Source organism: Sorex araneus, chromosome 1 (assembly GCF_027595985.1).
Source record: "Sorex araneus isolate mSorAra2 chromosome 1, mSorAra2.pri, whole genome shotgun sequence".
NCBI lineage: Eukaryota > Metazoa > Chordata > Mammalia > Eulipotyphla > Soricidae > Sorex > Sorex araneus.
The window spans coordinates 54,231,081-54,258,664 of record NC_073302.1 but is presented as its reverse complement, the minus strand read 5'-3'; the positions used below and the strand labels follow the sequence as shown (position 1 = coordinate 54,258,664).

Below are 27,584 nucleotides of genomic sequence, written 5' to 3'. Positions count from 1 at the left end.
TATTTGAATCATTCAATGTTACTTTTTCCTAGAGTTTTATGCAAAATTTAAAATATAATTTTAGTCAAAATCACAAGTGCTATATTTTCTGTTAAAAAAGGTAAGCTAGAATGTTTTCTCTCAAGTCTCACTTGAATATAGAAAAAATAAAATATCTTGAATAAGATGTGCTGTTTTTATACTAGACTGTGAATTATCTATATTTTGAAACAGTGTTTGTATGTGTATATCTGTATTTATCCAAAGGCTTTGACTTTGTTTACTTGAACTTTTAAAATCAATAAAGAAAGATTAATTTGAAAATCTCTAGGTAAACTACAGAGCTTATTGCATTTTAATCATGATTCAAAAATTGTTGAAAGTTCAAACTATAGAAAAGGCAATACAATATCAGTCAAATCACAACAGCTGGAGCTATAGTACAGAGGGCAGGGCGTTTGCCTTGCACATGGTCAACCTGGGTTCAATCACTGGCATTCCATATTATCCCCCGAGCACCTCCAGCAATAATTTCTGAGTAGAGAGGCAAGAGTAAACCCTGAGCACGGCTCATATTATGCTACCTTATATTCCATAAATGAGTGCAGTCATAATTCTATGTTAGTCCCTCTCTTTCTGACTGATTTCACTTAGAATGATACTCTCCATGTCCATCCACTTACATGCAAATTTCATGACTATATCTCTTCTAACAGTTGTATAGTATTCCATTGTGTAGATGTACCAGGGTTTCTTTTACCAGTCATCTGTTCTTAGGCGGACTTGTGTTTTTTCCAGATTCTGGCTATTGTGAACAGTGAGGCAATAAACATACAAGTGTATATGTCATTTCTACTGTGTTTTTTTTTTTGCATTCCGGGATATATTCCCAGGAGTGGTATTGTTGGGTCAGATGGGAGCTCAATTTCTAGTTTTTGGAGGAATGTCCATATTGTTTTCCAAAAAAGGCTGGATGAGTTGGCTTTCTCACCAACAATGAATGAGAGTCCCTTTCTCCCTGCATCTGCACCAGCACTGATCGTTCTTGCTCTTAATAGATGTATGCCAGGTTTTGTGGTGTAGGATGATACCTCATTGTTGTTTTGATTTGCATCTCCCTGATGATTAGTGATGTAGAGCATTTTTTCCTGTGCCTTTTGGCCATTTGAATTTCCTTTTTGAGGAAGTTTCTGTTCATTTCTTCTCACTTTTTGATGGGGTTAGAGGTTTTTTTCTTGTAAAGTTCTATAGCGTCTTGTATATACTGGATATTAAGCCCCTATATGATGCTTATTGGGTAAATTTTTTTTCCCATTCCATGGGATCTTTCTATATTTTAGCCACTGTTTCTTTTGAGGTGCAGAAGCTTCTTAGTTTAATGTAGATACATTTGTTTATATTTGATTCCACTTGCTTGGTCAGTGGTGTTTCATTCTTGAAGATGCCTTTAGCTTCAGTATCATGGAGGGCTCTGCCTACATTTCCATCCCTGTACCTTATAGATTCAGGTCTGAAATTGATGTCTTTAACCCATTTTGATCTGCTTGGCATTAGACTAAGGTCTGAGTTTATTCTTTTGCATGTAACTGTCCAGTTTTCCCAGCACCACTTGTTGAAGAGGTTTTCTTTGCTCCACTTCACATTTCTTGTTCCTTTATCAAAGATTAAGTGATTGTATACTTGAGTGACTGTGTCAGAATATTTAACTCTGTTGCTCTGTTGGTCTGTGGGTCTCTTTCTAATAATAGACATTTTTAAAGGTTTGAAGTAATATGTCATTATTCTTTTTATTTTTCATTTCCCTAATAATATGAGATAAACCTGTTTTTATATGTCTTATGGATATATATGTCTTATATTTTCCCATTTTAAAATTAATTTGACTTTTTTGTTTTTTGAGTTTTATACATTTTTGGTATACTTGGGTTATTAGTCACCATTGTTGAACATATGATACGTAGTATCTTACACTCAGTAGGAAATCCATTCATTTTGATGCAAATTTCTTTTGCTGTATAAAATTTGATAAAGCTCCACTTTTGGTTTTACTTTCATTTCCCTTGACATTGGAGTCCTCAAACATATATCTGACACTGATTTGAAGGAGATAATAATGCCTATGATTCTGTTTTATGTATTTTATAGTATATCTTTTATCTAATTTGTCTAATTTGTTTCCATTAAATTTTACTGTCTATTTTTCTCAACACCATTAATTGAAGATACTTTTTTCTAACTTCATTGAATATTCTTACCACATGCCATAAATTAATTGTCAATATTTATGATTTTATTTCTGGGCTCCAGTGATGTCCCATTGATCTAAGAGCCCAGTAATATTCTAATATTATGCCTTTTTAATTATAATTATTCTATAATATAGCTTGAACTTTAGCAGTTTGATATTTAATTTTTTCTTTTTAATTTTTGTTATTAATATTTGTTCTTTATTTCTCTCCAGTGTTAGAATTGCTATTCAGTTCTGAATAGAATTGCTATTCAGAATCTTTTATAGTTATACATAAATTTTATGATTTTTCTCTTTTTTCTCCGAAGAATGCCATTTGATTTTGGAAGGGGTACATTAAAATGGGTTTACTACTGAAATGTCATTTGAATGATTTTAATTATCCTAATATATGATCGTTAATCTTTTTTTTATTTTATTTTTAATTTTTAATTGAATCACCATGAGATACAGTTACAAAGCTTTCATGTTTGAGTTTCAGTCATACAACGATCAAACACCCATTCCTCCACCACTGCACATTCTCCACCACCAATATCTCCAGTATTACCACCCACCCTCCAAACTTTCTCCTGCCTATATGGCAGACAATTTCCCCCATACTCTCTCTTTACTTTAAGGCATTATGGTTTGCAATATAGATACGGGGAGGTTATCACATTTGGTCCTTTATCTACTTTCAGCACACATCTCCCATCCCAAGCGATACCTTCAACCATTATTTTTTTTTTTAAATTTATTTATTTTTAATTAGAGAATCACCGTGAGGGTACAGTTACAGATTTATACACTTTTGTGCTTATACTTCCCTCATACAAAGTTTGGAACCCATCCCTTCACCAGTGCCCATTCTCCACCACCCGTAAACCCAGTGTCCCTCCCACCCTCCCCAATCCCATCTCCCCCCCACCCCACCCTGCCACTGTGGCAAGGCATTCCCTTCTGTTTTCTCTCTCTAATTAGCTGTTGTGGTTTGCAATAAAGGTGTTGAGTGGCCGCTGTGCTCAGTCTCTAGCCCTCATTCAGCCCGCAACTCCCTTCCCCCACATGGCCTTCGACTACAATGTAGTTGGTGATCGCTTCTCTGAGTTGACCTTTCCCCGGAACGTGAGGCCAGCCTCGAAGCCATGGAGTCAACCTCCTGGTACTTATTTCTACAGTTCTTGGGTGTTAGTCTCCCACTCTGTTATTCTATATACCATAGATGAGTGCAATCTTTCTATGTCTGTCTCTCTCTTTCTGACTCATTTCACTCAGCATGAAACTTTTCATGCCCATCCACTTGACTACAAAATTCTTGACCTCCTTTTTTCTAACAGCTGCATAGTATTCCATTGTATAGATGTACCAAAGTTTCCTCAACCAGTCATCCATTCTGGGGCATTCGGGTTTTTTCCAGATTCTGGCTATTGTAAACAGTGCTGCGATGAACATACATGTGCAGATGTTGTTTCGATTGTACTTTTTTGCCTCTCTGGGATATATTCCCAGCAGTGGTATTGCTGGGTCAAATGGGAATTCAATATCTAATTTTTTGAGAGTCGTCCAAATTGTTTTCCAGAAGGGCTGAACCAGTCGGCATTCCCACCAGCAGTGAAGAAGGGTCCCTTTCTCCCCACATCCTCTCCAACAGCGGTTGCTTTTGTTCTTTTGGATGTGTGCTAGTCTCTGTGGTGTGAGGTGGTATCTCAAAGTTGTTTTGATCTGCATCTCTCTGATGATTAGTGATGCAGAACACTTTTTCATGTGCCTTTTGGCCATTCGTATTTCTTCCTTGGTAAAGTTTCTGTTCATTTCTTCGCCCCATTTTTTGATGGGGTTGGATGTTTTCTTCTTGTAGAGTTCAACCAGTGCTTTATATACCATTGATATCAACCCCTTATCTGATGGGTATTGTGTAAATATCCTTTCCCATTCTGTGGATAGTCTTTGGATTCTGGTCACTGTATCTCTTGCGGTGCAGAAGCTTTTTAGTTTAATGTAGTCCCATTTGTTGTATGATCGTTAATCTTTTAAAAACTATTGTCGTGACCATATCTGGTGGTGATTCAGGGTAGACATTCCTAGTGTTCAGGCCTCAGGGAACTTAGGCTCAGCAACTGCCGGGTATTTTTAATATCTTTGTGTCTTTCATTAGTGTGAACCTCATCTTAGAGTTTTCAGCGTGTTAACTAGTTAAATGATGAATTTAATATATAATCAATAGCAAATAATATTGCTGGGCTTTTGATTATAAAATAAGCATGTCTCTTTAATTTTGATTCCTATTCATGTGACTTATTAGATAGGGACAAAAGTAAATTATGGAATATCTGAAAATAATTCCGATTTATTCTTATAAATTATGGTAGGTTGTTATTATGCCCATTCATTTGTCTTGCTAGAGGCAATAATATGATACAAATATAACATGATAATTCTACCCCTGGCACTGCCTAGTCTCCCAGAGTCTTAGAGGACTCTGGTTACTGTTGTGGTGCCCCTTGTGTTCCTTGGCACCACAGGGCCTGAATGGCACCGCATACTTGGGCCCAAGCATTGAGTATTCTGATCCAGTTGACTAAGGATCACTGGGCATAGTTGCTGGGCCCCCTCCCCCTTCAAACACTGCCTGATATCCTTTACCACAAAAATAAAATCAAAAAAGAAATTAGAAATAAAATAAGATGTTTATTTCAGCTGGAGAGCAGGCACACTCCTCACAGAGATCCAGTAAGAAGGACAAGATAAGTTTAAAGAAAATCATGGTAGTTTGAATAGTAAAAAGGAGTATGATTAGTAATGTGAGGGCAATAGAGATTTAGTGGCAAAACACATGATCTTGGTGTTGTCTAAGAAAGATCAGTATAGCTCCAGTAATCTGACACTTAAAGTAGATGGAAGGCCTTGGAGATAAGTCAGCTAAAGAGGCTCAGGCTGTGGCCATGGTGAATCAAAGTAGGGGCCTTGCCCAGGGAATGACAGCGGGAACAGAAAGGAAACAAAGTTTAAAACCAACATGGGGTGTAAATTTTGGTTAGAGTCTATGGCAGAGTGCAGAAAGCAATTAATCAAATTAATTATGGTCAGGGGATCAAATACTGCAACCTAATGTGAATTTTTTTTTACACCCCCCTCCCTAATGTGAATTTTTTAAGGATATAATTTTGAATCCTTGCTACCATTACATAGCCTATGCTTTTATGATTAGAACCCACTTGAGTTTTATAAAGAAAGTTCAAGAACAAAAAATAGCATGATAATAGTGGAATACTTAAGTACAGTATGCATAGTTTACAGAAAATTAGAAGTGACATTATTCACTCAAAGTAAAGTTGGAGCAATTGCTGTAGTATCAAAAGAGTTTAAATCTTATAGATTGGTTTCTGCTTAGATGTAATAAATTAATTATCCTTTATTCAATGTGTATGTGTATAGTTTGTATTTGTATAGTTTATGTTTGTGTTGGTATTTAGAATATTTTGGTTTTGGTATGGAAAATCCTTTTTTCACAACTTTTAAAACACAGAGTAAATTCTTTTTTTTTTTTTTAAAGAAATATTTTATTGAACCACCGTGAAAACAAGAAAAAAAATACAAAGCTTTCAGGTTTAAGTCACAGTCAAATACTGATTAAACCACCATCCCTTCACCAGTGCACCCGTTCCACCACCAAGAACCCCAATACACCCCCCTCCCACCCCACCCCCCATCTAAGTAGCTAATGATATTCCCATTATTCTCTATATATATTGAGTACATTTCATATTTCCATACAGAACTCACTATTATTGATTGGAAATTTTCCCCAACAATCAGGCCTGCCGAATAGGCATCATCTAATAATTTCTCTTCATTGGTAAGAGTGAAGACTTTGAGTTTCTAATATTTTAGCTCAGTTCACAGTCAAAATGCATGGCTCAAGCATCCGCTCTGGTGCCAAAATGGGTTAGGAGACCTCAGGATCACAGTCAATAGGCGCGGAGGCTCTGTTTCTCGTGCCGCGGCTCTCGGTTCATCTCTGGGCGGAAGGCCCTTAATGCTAACTTAAATGCTCACTTTTCATAAGCAGCTTCACCTAGTTACCTAAAATCAATCATCTTCTTCCCTCCCCTTCCTTTTTCTTCCTTTTTCTATGTAATTTACAAGTTGGGTTTGTTCCAGTTATGTAAGATTTATTTATCTTTATTTTTCTTTGCATTTTTATTGATGTAACATTGGTTTACAAGCAAGTAAATATGTTTTAGGATTACCATATCATCCTCAACATTAAGGTGCCTTATCCTTCCACCACAAGTGACTAGAACTCTTTAAATCTCTTTCCCATCTTTATAACTCAGATGTGTCTTAAGAATCCAAAGATGTTGTTTTGCTGTAGCTACATGGCTGGTTGGTGGTTTTCAGGGGCCATGAGGAATATATCAGACAGTATTTAAGGAAGTTCAAGGGTGCTGTGTATGGTGTTGGAGTGGAGTTGTGCATGGAGGCATGAGGTGTGTTCCCGCAGAGGTGTTTTTTTTTTTTTTTTATTGAACATTTACTCTCTTTCCCTTCCATAGCTCCCCATTTAGGATGTAGTTTTAAGCTATTTTCTCTAGCTTTATTTATTTATTTTGCTTTTGGGTCACACCCAGCAATGCTCAGGGGTTACTTCTGGCTCTGCACTCAGGAATTATTCCTGGCGGTGCTCAGGAGACCATATGGAATGCTGGGTATCAAACCCGGGTTGGCCGTGTGCAAGGCAAACGCCCTACCCACTGAGCTACTACTCCAGCCTTCTGGCTTTATTTTTGTTTTATTCAAATGTCTCCCCTCCCCAAAGTGATTTCAAATAGTTTTGAAGGTAGTCAGACAGACATAAATTACAACTTGTCAAGGAATATATAGTAAGCTTTGAACATAGGTCTACCTGGAAAGAAAATAACAGATAAGACCAGAGAGATAATACGGGAAGTATAAGCCACTTGCTTTTCATATGACCTAACCTCATTTGATTTCTGGCACCACATATGATCCCGTAAGCACTGTCAGGAGTAATCCCTAAGCAGAACCAGGAATAAGCCCTGAGCATTGCTGAGCTTGCATACCCCAGTTCACAAAGAAAAATGAAAAGAAATGATAGCAGAAATATAGAGAATTATCATTTGTAAGCACATATTATTTCAGTTAAAACTGATCAATATTCAACTAAGAATTGCTTACTCAAAACTAATCAGTCCTTTAACTCTCAGATAAGTCTATGGTGTTCTGGGCTTTCAGAGCCAACAGATACCCTGGTAATTTATAGATACTATTACTTTGCAAATGAGAAAGGTAATAATTTGAGGTTGTTTACTTTCATGAATGAGTGGGTTATCTACATTCTTTTTTATCATAAAAAGTTTATGCTATTTACATAGATACCTTATACTTAATAGTAGTGAAGCTTCTCACTATGCTTTAGACTAATTCTAGTAATGGGGTGATGGTGGCAGTAATTGAAGCAATATTAACAGTAATAGTAATAATAATTACTCTCCATTTTGCATGACTACAATATTTAGGCATAGAAATTTTACATATACATTTATATATTTTCCTTAGACAATTTTTTTCTTTTTTTATTAATGAATCACCATGAGTTACAGTTACAAACTTATGAACTTTCATGTTTGCATTTTGTTTATATCCCTCCACCAGTGCCCAGTCACCTCCACCAATGTTCCTAGTATCCCTCCCACCCTCCTACCCCATCCCCCCACCCCACCCCACCCCACCTCTGTTGCAGGGCATTCCCTTTTGTTCTCTCTCTCCTTTTGAGTTTGTGGTTTGTAACAGAGGCACTGCGTGGCCATCGTGTTTGGTCTATAGACTATTTTCAGCGTGCATCTCCCATCCCATGCAGAACCTCAAAGCACATTTTACCTGGTCTTCCCTTCTCTATGTGAGCTACGCCTTGCTCCAGCGTGTGGGGCCAGCTTTCAAGCTTTGGAGCCAACCTCCTGGTACTCATCTCTACTATTCTTGGGTGTTAGTCTCCTATTCTGTTATTTTATTTTATATTCCACAGATGAGTGCAATTTTTCTATGTCTAGACAAATTTTTTAATGTTTACAACTCTGTTAAGTAATTTTAACCCCTTTTCACAAATAAAGAACTGAAGCTCTAGTAGATTCTGAGGCTTGTGCCGGGACACCCAATCCTGACTCCAAAGGTCCTATTTCTTCTGATAAAATTGGGTGAATGAATGCAACTGTCACTTGATATTAAGTAGTGGTCTTTAAACTTAATCCATACCCAGATCACTTAAAGACTTCCTAAATAACACTCTTCAGTCTCATCCTTCACAAATTGTGTTTATTAGTTCTTATGCTTGGAATACTCTTGGGCTCGGAATACTATGGTTTGATCAGATTTGTGACCCACCTGTAGACTGAAAACAAACTATTTAAAGTCATACAAATGGATTAGAATCTGGAACATTTTTAACGATTTTATATAATCTTGATCAATTTACTTAACCTTCCTAAATTCCACTTTTATATCTGTGGAAAATAAGATTATTTCACAGACAACTAAAGGAGCATTCATGTGAAACTTCTTAACAATAAAATGCTGTGAAAATGTAGAGGAACCTGAACATTTTGAGTTCCAAAACATGGACCTCTACCATCATCATTTCATAATTGAAATGCTAATAACAAGAAAATTAAAGAAATCTGACTTCATCATGGAAGACAGTTTTTTTTTATTTTTTGTGTAATAAATTATTTATTTTTTTACAAAACTGTTCATGCTTGGGTTTCAGTCACACAATTTTCCAACACCCATCCCTCCATCAGTGTAATTTCCCAGCAGGAGAGCCCCTAGTTTTGCTCCCACCCTCCAAGCCTCCCTCCCAACCACCTGCCTGTATGGCAGGTACCTCTCTTCTCTCTCTCTCTCTTTCTCTTTCTCTTTCTCATTTTAGGCATTATGGTTTGCAATAGATGCTGAATGGTTATCATAATTGTCCTTTTACCTACTTCTAACACCTTCTAGCACTCAGTTCTTGTCCAGAGTGATCATTTCCAACTAATGTTGTCATACTGGACCCTCCTCTATCTTAACTACCCTCCACCCCACACACCCTTGTGGTGCTTTCAAGTCATCGACCAGTCCTCTTGACCCATTTTCTCTGATCTTGGGTATTAATTTCATATTGTTTTCTTAATTCCCCACAAATAAATGCAGTAATTCTATATCTGATCCTCTCCTTCTGACTCATTTCACTCAGCCTGATATTCTCCATCATTTTTATAAGCAAATTTCATGGCCTCATTTTCCCTAACAGCTGTATAGTATTCCATTGCCTAGATGTACCACGACTTTTTTTTCCTTTTCTGGTCACACCTGGCAATGCACAGGGGTTACTCCTGGCTCTGCACTCAGGAATCACCCCTGGTGGTGCTCAGAAGACCATATGGGATGCTGGGAATCAAACCTGGTTGGCCGTGTGCTAGGCAAACACCCTACCTGCTATACTATTGCTCCAGCCCCTGTACCACAACTTCTTTATCCATCCATGGAAGACAGTCCTTTAAGTTGAATAAAATCTAACTCAGGAGAAAGATGCTATTCTATATTTATTTTCCTATTAGTCCAGAACAAACACACTCTTGGAGATCATCCAAGTTCCACCCCCAAAAATATTGCTGCACTGAATTGTATAATTTTTCTGTGATCTAACAGCTAGTTAATCACAGAATAAAGGTCAGAGAATATCAGTGTTTATCAACATTGTTTAATTATACCTCTTGTGTTTTTTCCAAATGCTTCTGACACAAGCAAAATTTTTATTCCACTTTAGTACTGTCATTTCTATATGAAAACACTAGGTTTAGTAAATTTTTCTTCTCAAATTACATTCTTCCTTTTCTCTCCCTCCTAGAACTAGATAATTTCCCAGAGGATCATTATGTTGGTCTTTACCACCTTGGTTCTCAGACTGAAAAACATTGGAATATATATATTTGTTCTTTATCATTCTAAGCTCCCAGAAGCGTGCGGCCATATTTGCGGCCATGTGACCTCTTAAAGTCTAGCCCACTGATATACCTAAAGCAGCACACATGTGTTTGGTCTTAACATACTTGCTTGTATTCTCTTATATACATTCTTCATCCCTCTCGGAGAGCCTGGCAAGCTACTGAGATTATCCTGCCTGTGTGGCAGAGCCTGGCAAACTCCCCGTGGTGTATTCATTATGCCAAATACAGTAACAATAACAGGTCTCATTCCCCAATCCTGAAAGAGCCTCCAATATGGCACTATTTGGAAGGATGAGTGAGGAGAGGCTGCTAAAATCTCAGGGCTGGGACAAATGGAGACGTTACTGGTGTCCATTTGAACAAATCGATAAACAATGGGATGACAGTGATACAGTGATCATTGTAGACTAGTTGAAGCGAGAAATAATTTAAAGATATGGAGTAATTTGTCATAGTAGGAATAGATAAGAGCAAAACCTGAAGGCCAACTATGTAGATTTGGTTCTAAGTTCCACGACGCACTTGTGTGCGATTTGATCAAGTTCATGAGTCTGAGTTTCCTTATCTCCAAAGTGAGGATAATATTTGTAAGTGCCTGGTGGGATTATTGTGACATTAAAGTTATCAAGTGCAAGTGAAATGCTCATGATAAAACTGATAAATACTAGATGGTAGTAGTAGTATCCAAAATTACTTCTTGACTTTTTCCTTTTTAATGTGGTTATTCAAACAGAAGCAGATATAAACTCCCCAGTGAATGAACAGAACTGATAATTTCCTATTGCACCTTTATTTTGCTAATAACTCCGTGTTGTACCATTATTAACTCCCAATCCAGAGCAGTGAATTGCATCCTGTCCAGAGTTAATGAACCATCACAAATAGGATCAGCTCTATTAGTTCTGCTGTTGTTCATTTATTTTCATTATCCAAATTACCTCATTTATGTTTGTTATAAAGCACAAATCTGCTTCCTCATTTTAACCTTTTTAAAAGTAGCATATGTTTACAGATAGAAAAAAGTGCTGTGCTGCTGTTGAAAATAATCATGAGATTATATTGAAGTCAAATATAGAAACGTCTGTTCACTTATAGTTAGTGAAATTCATAAGTTAGTACATCACATACATACATCAAAAACAATACATTTTATAAACCAACTCCATGAAAATATTCCCTTTAGTAATTTTATTATTGCTATTTCAGCATATAAGGCAGTTCAAAAAAGAGAAAAATAACTTATTTCAACTAAATATTATTTTTAAATGAATAATATAATAAAAATGTGATGTCTATACAGTGGCAGTGTTAAAATATTAACAAAGAAGTTCTTTCCATTTTCAATAATTCTTGTGGTGAGTACTTCGAAATGAATTGAATGGAATGATTATTTCTCCATCTCTGTCTGTGACCGAAGTCACTGGTATCAAATGTCTACCAGTTATTCTAAAGGTGGTGATGTCAGAAGTAAAGAGTTGGCCATTTTTCCTTCTGTGTTTTGTAATGTAATTCTACATGGAAGCTTAGTGTTGCTTGAAAGATTTAATGTATAACCTTTTACTCCTCTCTGCATGATAGAGTGAAAATGAAATGAACTGTTTTACCGCTTGCTGGGTAAATATTGGCCAGTCACTTAGTTTCTTAATATTGTTTATACATTCTCACAACAACATGTTTATGTTGGGTATGGAGGATACAAAGTTGAGTAAGATCTCTTCCCTCAGGTGTATTTTTGTAAGGTCATTGCAAGACACTTTGTCATTTAAAAATGTATTTGATAAGCCAATTAGTAATTAAGAATACACTATATACTAGAAGTACAAAAAGGAATATAAAAAGTCACATTCCTTAACACCCCAAAATTTATACTCCAGAGAGAGAGAGATAACAAGTAATCAGAAATGTGTGCTATCTTCACTAACTGCATTCTTTTGGCCATATGCAGGAAAATATCCTCCTATCTCTTTCTTCTCCTAAGGGAAAACAGGTGCTCTTTCTAAAATTTGATTCTTGGCACCAAGTACAGTACACTGAGCACTGCCAGAAATAATCCCTGAGCACAGTCAGTTGTCACCCCAGAAGAAAACAAAACAAAAAATTAAAATTATAAAATTTCCTTTATTTCTTATATGCTTAATTCAGGGTTAAGAAAGACCAAAGTACTTAGCTTGCTTTACTGAGAAGCTGAAAACAATAAATTTTTTCTCTCATAGTTCTGAAGCTGGAGGCCTAGAAGCAGTGTATCATTAGTCATGTTTCTCAAAGATTTGGCAAAATTTTCCTTTGCTCATTCCTAGCTTCCAGTGGCAGATACTATTCTCTGATTCCATCTTTAAATGGCCACCTTACCTTATTTTTTTTGACAGTTTTCAGTGACTGATTTATTTTTTTATTTTTTTAATTTATTTTATTGAATCACCAAGTGGAAAGTTATAAAGTTCTCAGGATTATATCTCAGTTATGCAATGCTCAAACACCCATCCCTTCACCAGTGCCCATATTCCACCACCAATGAAAACAAAAACAAAGCAAAAACAAAACAAAAAAAAACAGTATACATCCCACTCCTCACCCCCCAAACCCCCCCCCCCCCCGTGCGTGACTGATAATTTCACTTCCTTTTCTCTTTACCTTGATTACATTCCAGATTTCATCACACAACTCACTATTGTTGTTGGAGTTTCAAAGCAGACTCACTATTTTTGTTGGAATTTATCCCCCAAGAATACAGCTCTATTAACAAGGAAATATATGATAATAAGTTTTCCACTGATGAGAATGAAGAGATAAAATGTCGCGCAGCCACGGTAGTGGCCGCGCGGTTTACAATTTCTGTGTTCTAGTAATTAAGTCCGCGGAGATTTCAGTTGGAAAATGAATCATTTCCCTTCCTGGAACAGCATGTAGCAAAAGCTTAGTTCACAGTCTCCATACATGGTTGCAAGCACTTGCTGGAACTCCAAATCCTAAAGCTGTCTCTGGTTCCCGCTTGTTCCACATCCACCGGCTGTGCAGAGGCATGGGCACCCAGGTCGAAACTCAGGCCACCTTACCTTAATAGCTGCGTATCTCTTTGTCATCTCTTTGTCTTTACATGGCATTTTCCTACCAATATATGTTTTCTCATGCTATGTAGATACTAATCACACAGATTCAGGAACAATTTTAAGTTAATGAGATTTAATCTCAATTATATTGCATATTCAAGGACCATATTTCCAAATAAGTTTACATTCTATGAATTAGGAAATGGGAGGTCTATGAATTAGGATTTGGGGGTCATATACAGTGGTGCCATTGTACTATTTCTCTGTCACCTAAAGAAATCTTTTTTATTTCTTTGCACAATATTTGTTCCTTTGTTGTGGATCACCTTTTGCATGTACTTATGGTTCTATTTATGGCCTCTCAGTTTGGTTCCATTAATCTGTTTTTATTCCAAAATAATGCTGTTTTTATTCTGATAGTTTGTAGTATAGTTTGAAATTAGTGATCATGATGCCTCTACTTTTTAATAGATGTATCATGACTTATTCTACTAGTAATTAATGTTCTAGGTATGCAATGTTACTGCACATTACCTATCACCATCATGCCAATATTCCTCCATCATTGTCCCTAGGTTTTTCTCATTAATCAAATGTACTTGATATGCAGGGTCTTTCATCTCAAATAATTTTAATTTAATTTAATTTTCTCTGAATAATCCCATTGAAATTTTAATAGGGGTTGTATTGAAATTCAAAATGTCTCTTTAAGATTTTTAATTCCTCCAATCCATGAGCATAGGATAAATATAGTCATCTCTGTATATTCAGTTCTTTTCACAGAATATTCTGTGTGCATATTTTATTTCTTTGTTCAAACTAGATTTAGTTCTTTTGGGTGAATTTTAAATAAAATGTTTTCCTAATTTCTTTTCTCCTATTTTATTATATTCATATAGAAGCATAGCATCTTTTGTATACTTTGTAGTCTTATACTTTACTGTATCCATTTATTACTTCTGGTGTCATTTGACTGAAACCATTGGAATCATGTTATCTGCAGATAGTAATAGTTTACCTCTCTTTTTCTAATCTGGATACCTTTAGTATTCTTTTCTTGCTGAATTGTTCTTACTATGACTTCAGTGGGCCAAAGCAATAGTGCAGTAGGTAGTTCACTTGCCTTGTACACAGCTGTCCTGGGTTTGATTCCTGGCACCCCATAAGGTTCCCCAAAGAGTCATTCTTGACTGCAGAGCCAGAAGTCATCCCGAGCCCTTCTGAATGTGGCCCAAAAACCAAAAAAGTAAATACAACACTTCAAACACTATGTTGAATAGTAAAGTAGGCTACTTAATATCTTTAGTTTTATACTCCAACTAGGCCGAGTCAAATTATAAAATAACAAATATTAGCATAAATAAAAGGGAACATTAATAACACAGTGGTAGTATAGAATTTTAATATCCCATTTAAAACAGTGAATGTATAGGCATATGTTCAACATGAACAAGTGGTTTTAAAAGACAAAACTGATGACTTAATTGACATTTACAGAGCATTTCATTCCAAAGCAACATAATATGCTTTCTTTTTTAGAACTAACATGACATTGTCAAGGAACAGTTATATTTCTAAGTACTGCATGACTTTTAAAAGTTTGTTCATTTCTTACAGATTATCTAATTTGTCTATATATAATTGTTCTTAAAACCACTCTTACCAACCTTTGTATTTTTGTAATATTTATTATACCTTCTCTTTTGGTTCAGACTGTGTGATTTAACCTTCCTTATTTGTTAGTCTGACTAAAGCTTTGTATATTTTGTTATAATTTTTATGAATTTTTTATTACTTCCATTATCTTCCCCATCTCTATTTTGTTCATTTTTGATCTAATTTTCATTATTTTTTCCTTCAACTGACTTATGGTTTTGCCTTTTTTTCTTTTTACTAGTCCTTTATACAAGTATGATCTGGTAAATTCTTAATTTGTGGTTCGTATTTCTTATATTAGGTCTTTTTTGCTGCAAATTTCTCTTTTTTTAATACTGCTTTTGCCTTATTACCCCCTAACTCTCCTTCCTCTCCTACCTCTCTCTCTCATGTGTTGGTGATGAAAACCAGGGGCTTATAAATAAAAGACACGTACTCTACTAGTGAGCCTCTTACACCCAGATCCCCCATTTTCCAGTAGCTAGGCAGCCACACCCAGAGACTGCCCCTGGCGCCGTGTAATCCCATCAACAGCCAACATCCAGAGACTATAAAACCAAGCTCCTGGAAGAGAGTGATGCAGACTCTTGCCCCACGCCTGGCTGTCTTCACTGGGGTCCCTCAAAGGGGACAGGTTGAGTTTCCCTCCCTGCCCTGAGCAGAGCCTCGACAGTTCAAGACCTCTGGAACCCAGCCACAGCCATGCTCAGGGCCACTCTCCACACATTCAGACAAGCCTCACACATGGCAGAGCTGGCGGAGTAAGCCAGATGTGCAGGACCTGGGGCCGAGATCACCAAGGCTGCTTGTACTGGAACTGGGCCTCTTCCACCCAGATCCCCCATTTTCCAGTAGCTAGTCAGTCACACCCAGAGACTGCCCCTGGCGCTGTGTAATCCCATCAACAGCCAACATCCAGAGACTATAAAGCCCTCTAGAAATTGAGTTGATACGATGTGTCTCAAAGCCTTCACCATAAATCACATTTTAAGCACAGACTATCTAGCATGGCTCAGGCTCCCAGTGGAACAAAGTCACTCTTACTAGTCAGAATTTGATAATGCCAGGAATCAGGAGCAAAGGCCTGTGCTCTCTTAGGGCAAAATTACCCTTTACTTACTGACATTTTAGAGCTATTTATTCATTCAACAAATACCTAATTTTTGATATTTGTCTCATATTTTTGATATGTTGGTCATGAGGCTGTCTCCCAACACATGTAAAATTAAATATGATGTGCACTTTCCCCTCAAGAAGCATATAGCTTCAGATTTCTGCAGCAATCATAAGTAAATAAAAGAAGGAAAATGCTCTTTTTCTCTCAAGTCTCCTATTTCTCTCCTTAGAGAATTATTTATTACTTATAAGAGGATTTTATGGAAATCTATAGCATTCACCCCAAATAGTCATTCTTTTAATACAAAATTTAATAGTTGCTTTGGAAAACTCTCTGGCAGATCCCCCAAAACATAGTATTACTGTCTTGGCCAGCAATTATGCTCTTATGTATATGCCCAAGAGAAATGAAAGTATATGCCCACAATATTTACCAAAAAACTTGGTAACAACAGTATTCATCTTAATCCAAAACAAGGCAATGCAATGTCCAACAACTGATGAATGCATAAATAAAATGTCTACTTTTATTCATAAAATGAAAAGGAACAAAGTTCTAATATATACTTTAAAATGAATGAATCTTCAGAATAAACCTCTGGAGTCTTGGCCACAGAATTAAGGCTACCAGATGGACAGAGGAAAGAAGCAAAATGGGGTGAGGGTCCAATGGATTTCTTGTGGAGAGATAAGTGTACTATGATGGTGTAGGCAATATGGTAGCAAATATATTTTAAGAGGTGTGAAATTGAATGCCTAAAACATATACAATCATGGATTCCAATATTATATCAAAAAAGTTTGAAAAATAATACATTTTGCTAAATAAGAAAATTTAGCCACAAAAAGGGCGTATTCTATTTATATGATATATCCAGAAGAGGCAATTCTATGGTGACAAAGAGTAAATTAGTGGGTTTGTTGGATTAGGGCTTGGAGTAGAATGGGGAGTGACTGCAAATGAGTATGGAGCTACTTTTGGGATGATGAAAATGTTCTAAACAGATTTTTGTGGTGGTTTCACTATTCCATGAATACACTAACCCACTGAATTATATTTTAAATGGGTGAATTATATAATATATAAATTATAGCTAAAAAGTTGTCTTTTAAAATCTGGACTAAATCAGGACTAAACTTAAAGATTTTGATACCAGTGAGTTTACCCTAGTCTCACTCTGATTTCGTTGGACTAATCCATTAGTTTAGGCCTGTGCACCCTTTATTCATTATTGTCCCAAGAAATTTTTTTCTGACCTTAAATATCTGTTAAAAGTAGTTTGTAAACTAGAATACAACAGACTTCAGTGAAATAAAATTTAAACTACTAAAAGTACTTTTACTAGCGAATGAATAAATAGTGCTATAAAGTAAGAAGTTAAACATTTTATTTTCCCTTTTTTTGTTTGAGAAATAAGTTTGGATTTGAGGTATATTTCCCAATATAGTGAAAAGGCAACATTATCTTTTTATGTCTGAACTGATCTTTCCATCACTGTGTAACTAAACAGAAAGAAGTTTTGAAACTGAAAAGGGAATTTGAAATCTTGTTATTTAATCCTCCCATTTTACATCTGAGATACTTGAGATAGGCTTAATTAGTTTTTTAAATCGGGATGTCATGTGGTTCTAATGTAGGCTCTATGGGGATATGAAGGTAAATGCCACATATCTTTGTATATGTGTATGTGTGTGTGTGTGTGTGTGTTCCTGGAGATCAAACCTAGGGTCTCAAACATAAATAACTTTTACCGCAGGAGCATGAGATGGCGTAAAGAGATTGAGTTTGGGATTCAGATATGAGATTAAAGTCTGATTTCTAAATTTACTATCAGTGTGATTATGGAGTAATTTATTAAGTTGGCTTAAGCCTCATTTTTCTTTTCTGTAAAAACACTGGTAATGCCCCTGGTCACTGTCAATGTCACTGTCATCCCAGTGTTCATCAATTTGCTCAAGCGGGCACCAATAACATCTCCATTTTGAGACTTGTTACTGTTTTTGGCATATTGAATAAGCCATGGGTAGCTTGCCAGGCTCTGCCGTGAGGGCGAGATATTCTCAGTAGCTTGCCGGGCTCTCTGAGAGGGGCGGAGGAATCGAACCCGGGTCTGCTGCATGTAAGGCAAATACCCTACCCGGTGTGCTATTGCTCCTATCCCAGTACTCCTAGTACAATCAATTATAACCCTCAAACCAAAAGCAACAACAACAAAAAAAAAACAAAACAAAAATAAAGAAACCCAAAGACGTGATCATGCCTAAAATTATTTTGAGTTAATCTTTATGGTGCCACCAGCAGGTCAACCTGTACCTGTGGGGCGAGTGCATCAGCAGCCTATTGGTGCCTTCAGACCTCCAGATACCCCAAAATTGCTGCTGTGCCTTTGGCCAGATCCCAACAACTTGGGGCCAAGCTTACCAAGACATTAAACCTCCAAAAGTTAAGTATGTGGGAGACACACCCACAAACCACCTCCAGCTCAGCTATAAATTGGAGGCAAGATGGCGCCAACACCGCCCAAACCCCTCGCGCTCTCCTGAATCTGGCTCAGCATCTCACCTTAGACAACGCACAGTTTAGCATGCCAGGCATGGAACTCTATGCCTGACCCCTGCTGGAACTCTACTCGTGACTCCTGATAGACATCGCAGGCTGTTTTGCAAGATTCAGACAGAATGTCGTCGGCGGGGCATGGAGAAACTGAGGTGGCGGCCACAGCACCGCTGCCTACCCCATCCAGGCCGAGTCTCAGCGCCTTTGGACACAGAGCCATGGTGGCAGTGCGCTCAGTGGCTCATCCACTGTTAGGTGCTGTCAGCCAACCACCAGGTGATCTGGGACTTGGCGCAGGTGTTCGACCTGGCACAGATCCTCCAAGTTAGGTCTGTGCCACCTGCTCAACAACCTCTGGGCGCACTCCATCAACCACAAGGAGATCAACCTGAGATCACAGATGTCTCAGGTGCTGCCCAGAGACGCAGGCAGGTGTGTGTTTGTCAGTGTGCAGATTGTTACAACATGCTAGTCCACCAAAAGCTCACATTCGGTAGACTGGGAACACCTGTAAAGGCAATTAGAGGCCACCCCAAAAGCCTCTGTCCCTCTTGGAGAGCCCAGCAAGCTACCAAGAGTATCCTGCCCGCACGTCAGAGCCTTACAAGCTATCCGTGGCATACTCGATATGCCGAAAACAGTAACAACCACAGTCCTCATTCCCCTGATCCTGAAAGAGCCCCCACTATGCCATCAGGCTACACGAGCACACCAGGGACAAATGGAGACGTTACTGGTGGCCACTTGAGCAAATCAATGGACAATGGGATGACAGTGATACAGTGAAGCACTTATATTCCAAACATGTGCTGTGTCAGCATTTTACATAAGACTCATTCACATAAACTCATGTGAATAATGTTACCGTTATTATAGGGTAGGAAAATGAGGGTTAGAGAAATTAAACACTGTGATTCATTAATTCAGCAAATGTTTATTCAGGATCAACTCATGCTAAGAATTATGCTATATTTCAAGGAAAGAACTTTAAGAATAGAATGTAGTTTGCACAGATAGGAGTAGCATAGTAAAGCAGACTGCAATTTCAATATGCAGCTCTTATTTCACCCACTTCCCGGAACTTATAAGCTTTTCATGAACTCTGAGGCAAACTCACATTCATTAATTCACATCTCTTTCCTTCATCTCATTTGTGTTAGATGTCTTTTTATGATCAACTGGTACATTAAATGAAGACATATTAAGATATACTTACCTATTGATTCATATTGTAATGTTTCTTTATCTTATATTGCTTAATATAGAATGATGATTAATATAAACAACAAAGAAACTCTTCTATAGACATTTTTAAATCTCTTAATGACTGAGCCCTTTCAAAGTTACATATTGATGCTAAATGTATTTTTAAAAACATTTTCATTAGGACCATTTCCTTCAGACTTTAAAAGTCCATTAATATGGGTTAAAAAGTTTTGTTTTGGAGGTCAAAGAGATGGTCTTTGGATTAAAACATGTCTTAAATGCACCTGAGGTCTCTATTTTCAATCCACAGCACTATATGGTTCCCTAGATATCGTCAGGTGTGGTCCTGAAAGCAACCCCAAAGAACTGCTGGGATGTCTTGGGTAATCTATGACAATGAGAGCCCAAAGCAGCACTACATCCTTTGGTCTTCTCATTGAATCACTAGCCCAGCTGGCCAAAAATCACTGGGAGCAGCCCTGGACCTCCTGATCCCCAGTTGGGATCCCCGCCCTAAGAGAATATTTTTGTTGTTATTTTATGATGCTAGGCTAGTAGTAATTTAGAATTTAGCATCTGCTAATATTTGCTCCTTATTTATCAGGCCTTAGAAAATGTCCCAGATCTATACAGAAACTTCTCCATTGAGATAAGTGTTGGTATGCTTTAATATATTTTACTTAGATAGACATTTTCTGCATTAAATTCTTCTCAGGATTATAAAAAAAATGCAACATTTTCAACATCTCTGGATATCAATTAGAATTCTAGAGTGATATATATGTTTTCAACCGTACAATGCAAAGTGGATCTGGTAATTGTTGCTCCTACAGGAATATCAGATGAATAAATTAGATGATCTTCAGATGTATTTTTGAAGAGTTCAGCTTTTTCTATAATTATAAGGAAGCCAGTCTTTTCAAAACATGAAGTACAATCTTAAAGTATATAAGATATTTGAAAATTTTTTCAATGCCCCGGCTTTTATTTCCTTTCTTGTTTTAAGTTCAAATAGCAAAGTAGAGTTTAGGAACACCTTGGTGTTGGAATTATGTACATGGGAAACCATAACTAAGAATATTGTACCTCGTATATCCTTGATATCAACTCCTTATCAGATGTGTATTGGGTGAATATCCTTTCCCATTATGTAGACTGTCTTTGTATTTTGGTCACTGTTTCTTTTGAGGTGCAGAAGCTTCTTAGTTTAAAGTAGTCCCATTTGTTTATCTCTGTTTCCAGTTATTTGGCCAGTGGTGTGTTATCTTTGAAAATATTTTTAGCTTCAATATCGTGGAAGGTTTTGCCAACCTTGTTCTCCATGTACCTTATGGATTCTGGTCTGATGTTGAGATCTTTAATCCACTGGAACTCTACAAGAAGAAAACTCCCAACCCCATCAAAAAATGGGGGATGGAAATGAATAGAAATTTTCTCAAATAAGAAATTTGAATGACTAAAAGACACATAAGAAAATGCTCTACGTCACTAATCTTCAGGGAGATGCAGATTAAAACAACAATGAGATATCATTTCACACCACAGAGACTGGCCCACATCCAAAAGAACAAAAGCAACCAATGTTGGTGCAGATGTGAGGAGAAAGAGACTCTCCTTCACTGCTGGTGGGAATGCCGACTGATTCAACCCTTTTGGAAAACAATATGGACGATTCTCAGCGGCGGGGGGGGGGTCGGGATGGGAGGTGTACTGGTTTTTATTTTTTTGGTGGTGTGATATGGGCACTGGTGAAGGGATGGTTGTTTCAGCATTGTATAACTGAGACTTAAGCCTGAAAGCATTGTAATTTTCCACATGGTGATTCAATAAAAAAAAAATGAAAAAAATTAGAAATTGAACTTCCATTTGACCCAGCAATACCACTCCATGGAATATATTCTGGAGAGGCAAAAAGGTATAGTAGAAATGACATCTGCATTTCTATGTTCATTGAAGCACTGTTTACAATAGCCAAAATCTGGAAAGCAACAGAGTGCCCCAAAACAGATGACTGGTTAAAGAAACTTTAGTACATCTACACAATGGAATACTATACAGCTGTTAGAAAAGATGAAGTCATGAAATTTGTATATAAGTGGATCTACATGGACAGTATCATGTTAAGTTAAATGAGTCAGAAAGAGAAGGACAGACATAGAAAGATTGCACTCATCTGCGGAATAGAAAATAACATAGTGGAAAACTAACACCTAAGAGTTGTAGAGATAAGGATTAGGAGGTCTGCCTCACAGCTTGGAAACTGGCCTCACATGCTGGGGGAAAAGGCAGCTGAGATAGAGAAGGGAATGCCAAGTAGAGGATGTCGGGAGGACCCATTCGGGTTGGAAGATGTGAGCTGAAAATAGACTATAGACCGAACATGATGGCCACTCAATACCTCTCTTGCAAACTACAACACCCAAAAGGAGAGAGAACAAATGGGAATGCCCTGCCACAGAAGCAGGGTGGGGTGGTGGGGGATGGGCTGGGGGTGGTGAGAGGGATACTGGGATCATTGGTGGAGGTGAATGGGCACTGGTGGAGGGATGGGTAAATGATCACTGTATGAGTAAAATGCAAACACAAAAGTTCATAGGTTTGTAACTGTACATCACAGTGATTCTCTAATAAAAAAAGAATATTGTACCTCATGAGTGAAATGCAAACACAAAAGTTCATAAATTTGTAACTGTACATCACAGTGATTTTCTAATAAAAATTAAAAAAATTAATTCACAAGGATAAGAGAAAAAAAGAATATTATACCTCAATCAATTATATAATATTTAGGAGCAATTTTTTGAAATTGGCTATTGTAAGGTATTTAATATAGTTTTCTTTTGCAATGTTAAAAATAAAATCCAATATGAAAGGCAATTAGTAATTATACATTGGCTGATTTCCATATTTCCTAAGAAATGTCAGGTTAGGTAGTGAAACAATTTTTTGATTTTATAGCTACTTTAATTACCAAAACACTTAGTAAAATATTTTAAAGCATCAAATACCTTCCACATTTTGAACACACTCACCACATTGCCAAGCAGTCCTAGAAAGGGCCTTTGTCAATATCAGGAATAATCTATACATGCACCTAAAATTAATGTGGAAGAAACCCATCTGGTCTTTCTATTGATTACACTACTTAAGAGGTCTTGAACCAAGAAAGAGCAAAGTGTTTTTGCTGTGTGCTGACTATTTGTGATCCAAGAGAACACAAAGATCTGAGAAGTCTAGAGAGAAATGCAAGAAATTGTCTGCATGTTTGATAGGAAAAGGAGGCCAAGAGAAATCCTGAGCCTCAGGAGATATTCTGCAGTTGCTTGCAAAGCTAATTATAAGTAATATTTTTGAAAGACTGTTGAAAGAGTCCTGGAGGTCACCAGCTTAGTCTCCTCATTCTTTTGCTGAAGATGCTGAGCATCTTCAGGGCAGATATTGTGACTTACCCATGGTCTCTCAACTTCCTAATGAATAGCAGAGCCACAAAATCTCCAGGTCTTCTGCTTCCAAGTCCTGTTTTAGTTAGTTACTATTGCACACAAATGCTTTTTGAATGTGTAACTTAAAGAATCTCTGAGTTTAGAATACTTTTATTTAGACTATTTATTTAATCCGTTAGTCTCTTTAACCACTTCTAAGTGAATTTCAATCCCTGACCTAATGGCCCCTCCCTTGAGACCACATTATCACAGAACATTCCATTCACTGAAAAATAGTTATACTATGAAACACACACACAAATAGAAAAGCTTGCCAACAATAAACATTCTTTAAAAATTTTAATGCGCTCCACTTCCATTCCTGCAGAAATGCCAAATGTACATTTCCTGCACCTGCACCTGCAAGCTGTAGCAATCATATGGTGGCCGGAACTGGTGGCCAGCTAATCTCCTGTGTGCTTAGTTTATAGTCACACTTGAGTAACAGTATATTTTCTTGCCCATTAGGGACAGATTTAAACAAACAGATATTTCAGAGAAAGGGAAAGGGGAGAATTAGAAAATTTGGTAATTGAGTGACCAAAATGACATATATATTTAAATTAGCCAATATTTTATTTCCCCAATATTCAACTATACTTAACTGCTCTTTTCTGTTTCCTAATGTTCTCCTGGTGGGGGAATATTCTTCCCACTGCATGCCTCTGCTTTTAAGACATAAACCTCAATATTACTATTAGTTGAAAGATTTCTTTACTTTTTTCCAAAAAAAATTCTTAGTTTTTGGACCACACTCAACTGTGTTTAGGGATCACTTTTGGAAGGGCTCAAGTGACTAATGTAATTCCAATAATCAAACCAGGATTGGTTATGTGCATGGCATACACCTTAGCCTCTGTACAGCCTCTCCAGCCCAAAGATCTGTTGGATTGTTTTTTTTTTTATTACTCTATCCAAAAACTATGAGTGTATCTCTTCTGGTCACCTGTATTTTATTTAGCTGTGCTGGGCATCAAACCTGGGCCTCACACATGCTAAGCACATGCTCTACAATTAAGTCACATCCTGGCCTACACCTGCCTCTTATTTCTTTAAGATAAACCCGAGGATATGAATTCTCATTCAAATGTTGAGAGGATATATGTTTAGAAGCTAGTAGTTTTCTAGCAGAATCATGAACTTCTGATGGAACTTAATTTTAATCCAAAGAAATGTTTATATGTTCCTTTAAAAAATGATCTCTTGGCCTGTCTGCTTATAGAATAGTTTTGTCAAGACTGCTTGGGGATAAGCTTCTGTTTTTCCAACTATTATCCAAGTTTTTCTCTATAATTCAAAATACAATTTTTCTCCCCAGATGATTTTCATGGCTCTAAAGCAGAGATTTCAAACTAGCAATTCTCTATCCAAATATTTCCCACTGACAACTTTCATTCAGGACACATAGTGTGGTTTTATAAAAATTTGAATTAGTTGCCAGTATTTAAAAATAATATTTCCAATAAAAATCCAGCTTAACAAACTAGCCCATAATAAAGTTACATCTGTAACACTGACTCTAGTAGCCACTATTTATTTGATATACTTGAATAATAGATGCAGCATTGAGATGATGCTTGTACATTCAAGCTTGTTCTATTACCTACTTTTTCTGAGCTCTGTAGCAATTTGCATTTGTGACCGTTCCCTGAAGATATGTAGGCTTGATGTTTCTGATGTAAGGAAAGAGAGTGGAGGTAAGGGAGGCAACAATCATTGCTAACTTAGTAGTAATCATAGTAATGATAAAATAATGAAATAATCTATCATATATTTTGAGCACTAACAATGCCAGATACTGGGCCAAGCTCTTGATAGACCATTTAGACCTCTCGGGAACAGATAGCATAGATCTGTTGAAAGACAAATTAACTTCAACTACATTTTGTCTCTGTCTCCAATCAATTTTCAAATTCCCAGGAAAGAGAATCTGGTATGCTCAGACATCTCTATTACTGAACTTATTAGCCATGGCCTGAGGATGAAGCAAATAACATAGTCATAACTGCAGGAAAATTTTTAGGATTCTTTTACCTAACTCTATCGATGATGTCAGCTCTGCAATTTTTAATTCAATATTCTTGTCTAAGTCAGGGCCTCTGTCTATATAGAGATAGATTTTGCATCATACTCTCATGATGACTATCTGAAGGCTCTTCTTTTTTTTTTTTTTCTTGCTTTTTGGGTCGCCCCCATCAGTGCACAGGGGTTACGGGTTACTCCTGGCTCTTCACTCAGAAATTACTCCTGTCAGTGCTGGGGGACCATATGGGATAATGCTGGGAATCGAACCCGGGTCAGCCACGTGCAAGGCAAACGCCCTACCCACTGTGCTATTGCTCCAGCCCCGTGAAGGCTCTTCAAATTTTTTGAAGTGCAGAATTTTAGTTGTTTAGAGATACATCCTGATAAACTCTCAGATTTCTTTCTTGTACTGTTGAGCAATTTATTAAGGTGATAGTTTTAAGAGTCATATTAAACTTTACCATATTTGCAATTGTGAAAGAGTACTACAGTGTAGACTCATTCATTAAAAAACATGATTTTCTGGTTTTAATAAAATGGATCTGATTTTGATACTCCCTGTTACCTAAGAGAGAGTGGTGATTCCTCATGTTATTCTCTGTTCCCTGGATAGTGAGTGCATCTTTCAGTTCTTGGGGGATAAATGTGATGGGCTGATAATTCTCAGAAGTTAATACTTAAAGACAAATTATGGAAAACCTCTGTGTTGGTTCATACTAAAATCCTTTTGTACTAGGGCAAGATGAACCTTCTGCTGCAAATATGAGCTTCTTCTCTTCTTCAGCCAAAAGTTCACCCGGGGTCAAACAGTGTCTTAATGGATTCCAGTGAGATTTCTGTGAGCTGTAAGAAAGAAGTTTCTGGTTTGCAGCCTAGAGGAATATGTTTCTCAAGTACCAGCACTGCCTACACCTGGATTCAAGTCTCAGACCAAGGCTCCTAGTCTGCTTCCGATTTGGGGGGACTTGGCAGTCTGCCTTTATTGTTCTAAAGTATTGCTGCTATTCTTTAATTCTCAGCTCACATCTCACCTCCTCCATCTAACCATCCCAGGCTGATGAGAAACGAGCTTCATCTATAGCCAACATACAATGCACAAGACTTTATTTTCCCATTCACACTAATAGAGACAGACAGTCCTCACTTGTCCATATTGATTAAAATATTATGTTCCTATAGATAATCTGTCATTTTATCTAGTTTCCTGTCATTCTTCCTCAGGGAGTAGTGTATAACACCTGAGTATAAGTAGGGAAGACACTGATAAGTGACAGGACTAAAGATCTGGACAAGAGCATCAATGTTTCTGGATGGTGAATTCTCTCTGAATTTTTGATAGCTACTGATAATTGATAACTACTTTCTGAATAATGCCATTTCCTTTCCTCATCTTAAACCAATAGACAATTTCTGAGAGGGTAATTCTGAATAATTAATAATCATCTTTAAACAGAAATGGGAAGGAAACTGGGAACATTGGTGCTGGGAAATGTACACTGGTGGTGGGATAGATGTCAGAGCACTAGATGACTGAAACCTAATCATGAACAACTTTGTAAGGTTTCTCTCACAGTGATACAATTAATTTTTTTTAATTTTAAAAAGAAAGAAAAAAATAAAGTGAAATGAAAGTTCCTTTTTGACATTAGAAGTGCAGCATAGAGTAATTTTTGTTTTAAATACTTTCACCTACTGTCATTCCTTTTCCAATTCTTCTACTTAGTTGAATTTGTAATTATGATTAATAGTAGTTATTGCTATCACCGTTAGTACACACTAAGGGTTTTATATTCCACAGAAAATTCTCACAATGACTTTTAGAGGTATCAGTATTTTACAAAAGAATAAAAAAAGGTATCAAGAGATTGGTTAACAGGGTCAAGGCCATATGGCTATAAAGTAACAGAGCTTGCATTCAAATTCAGATCACAGCTCTTATACTATTCTGTGCTCAACTACACTACACTTTAAAATTCTATATTATGCAATTCTATAATATACTATACTTTAGAAGGTGCTTTCATGGGGTATTTTGGGGGACCATCAATGCTTTGCTCAGTGAAAAAACAAGGAGACCAAATACTAGGGGGTTGATTAAGAAGGAGGCACACGGTCAACTGATTTCAATATCCAGCTCCCTTTATTACATTGTCATTGAGAAAGCAGTTATAGCTAAGCAACAGTTATAATTGTATTGCAAAAGAAGATTCATTTGTAGATCCTCAGGTTATACACTCATTGTGGGAATGTGATCTTTATAGTACAGATGTTAAAAGCAAT

The 27,584-nt window shown here is 37.0% G+C and overlaps 1 protein-coding gene across 2 annotated transcripts in view; it reads left to right on the top strand.

The window, feature by feature from the left end:
- ADAMTSL1 (ADAMTS like 1) overlaps positions 1–27,584 on the top strand; it is a 488,758-nt gene that overhangs the window by 116,636 nt on the left and 344,538 nt on the right. The window lies entirely within an intron of this gene.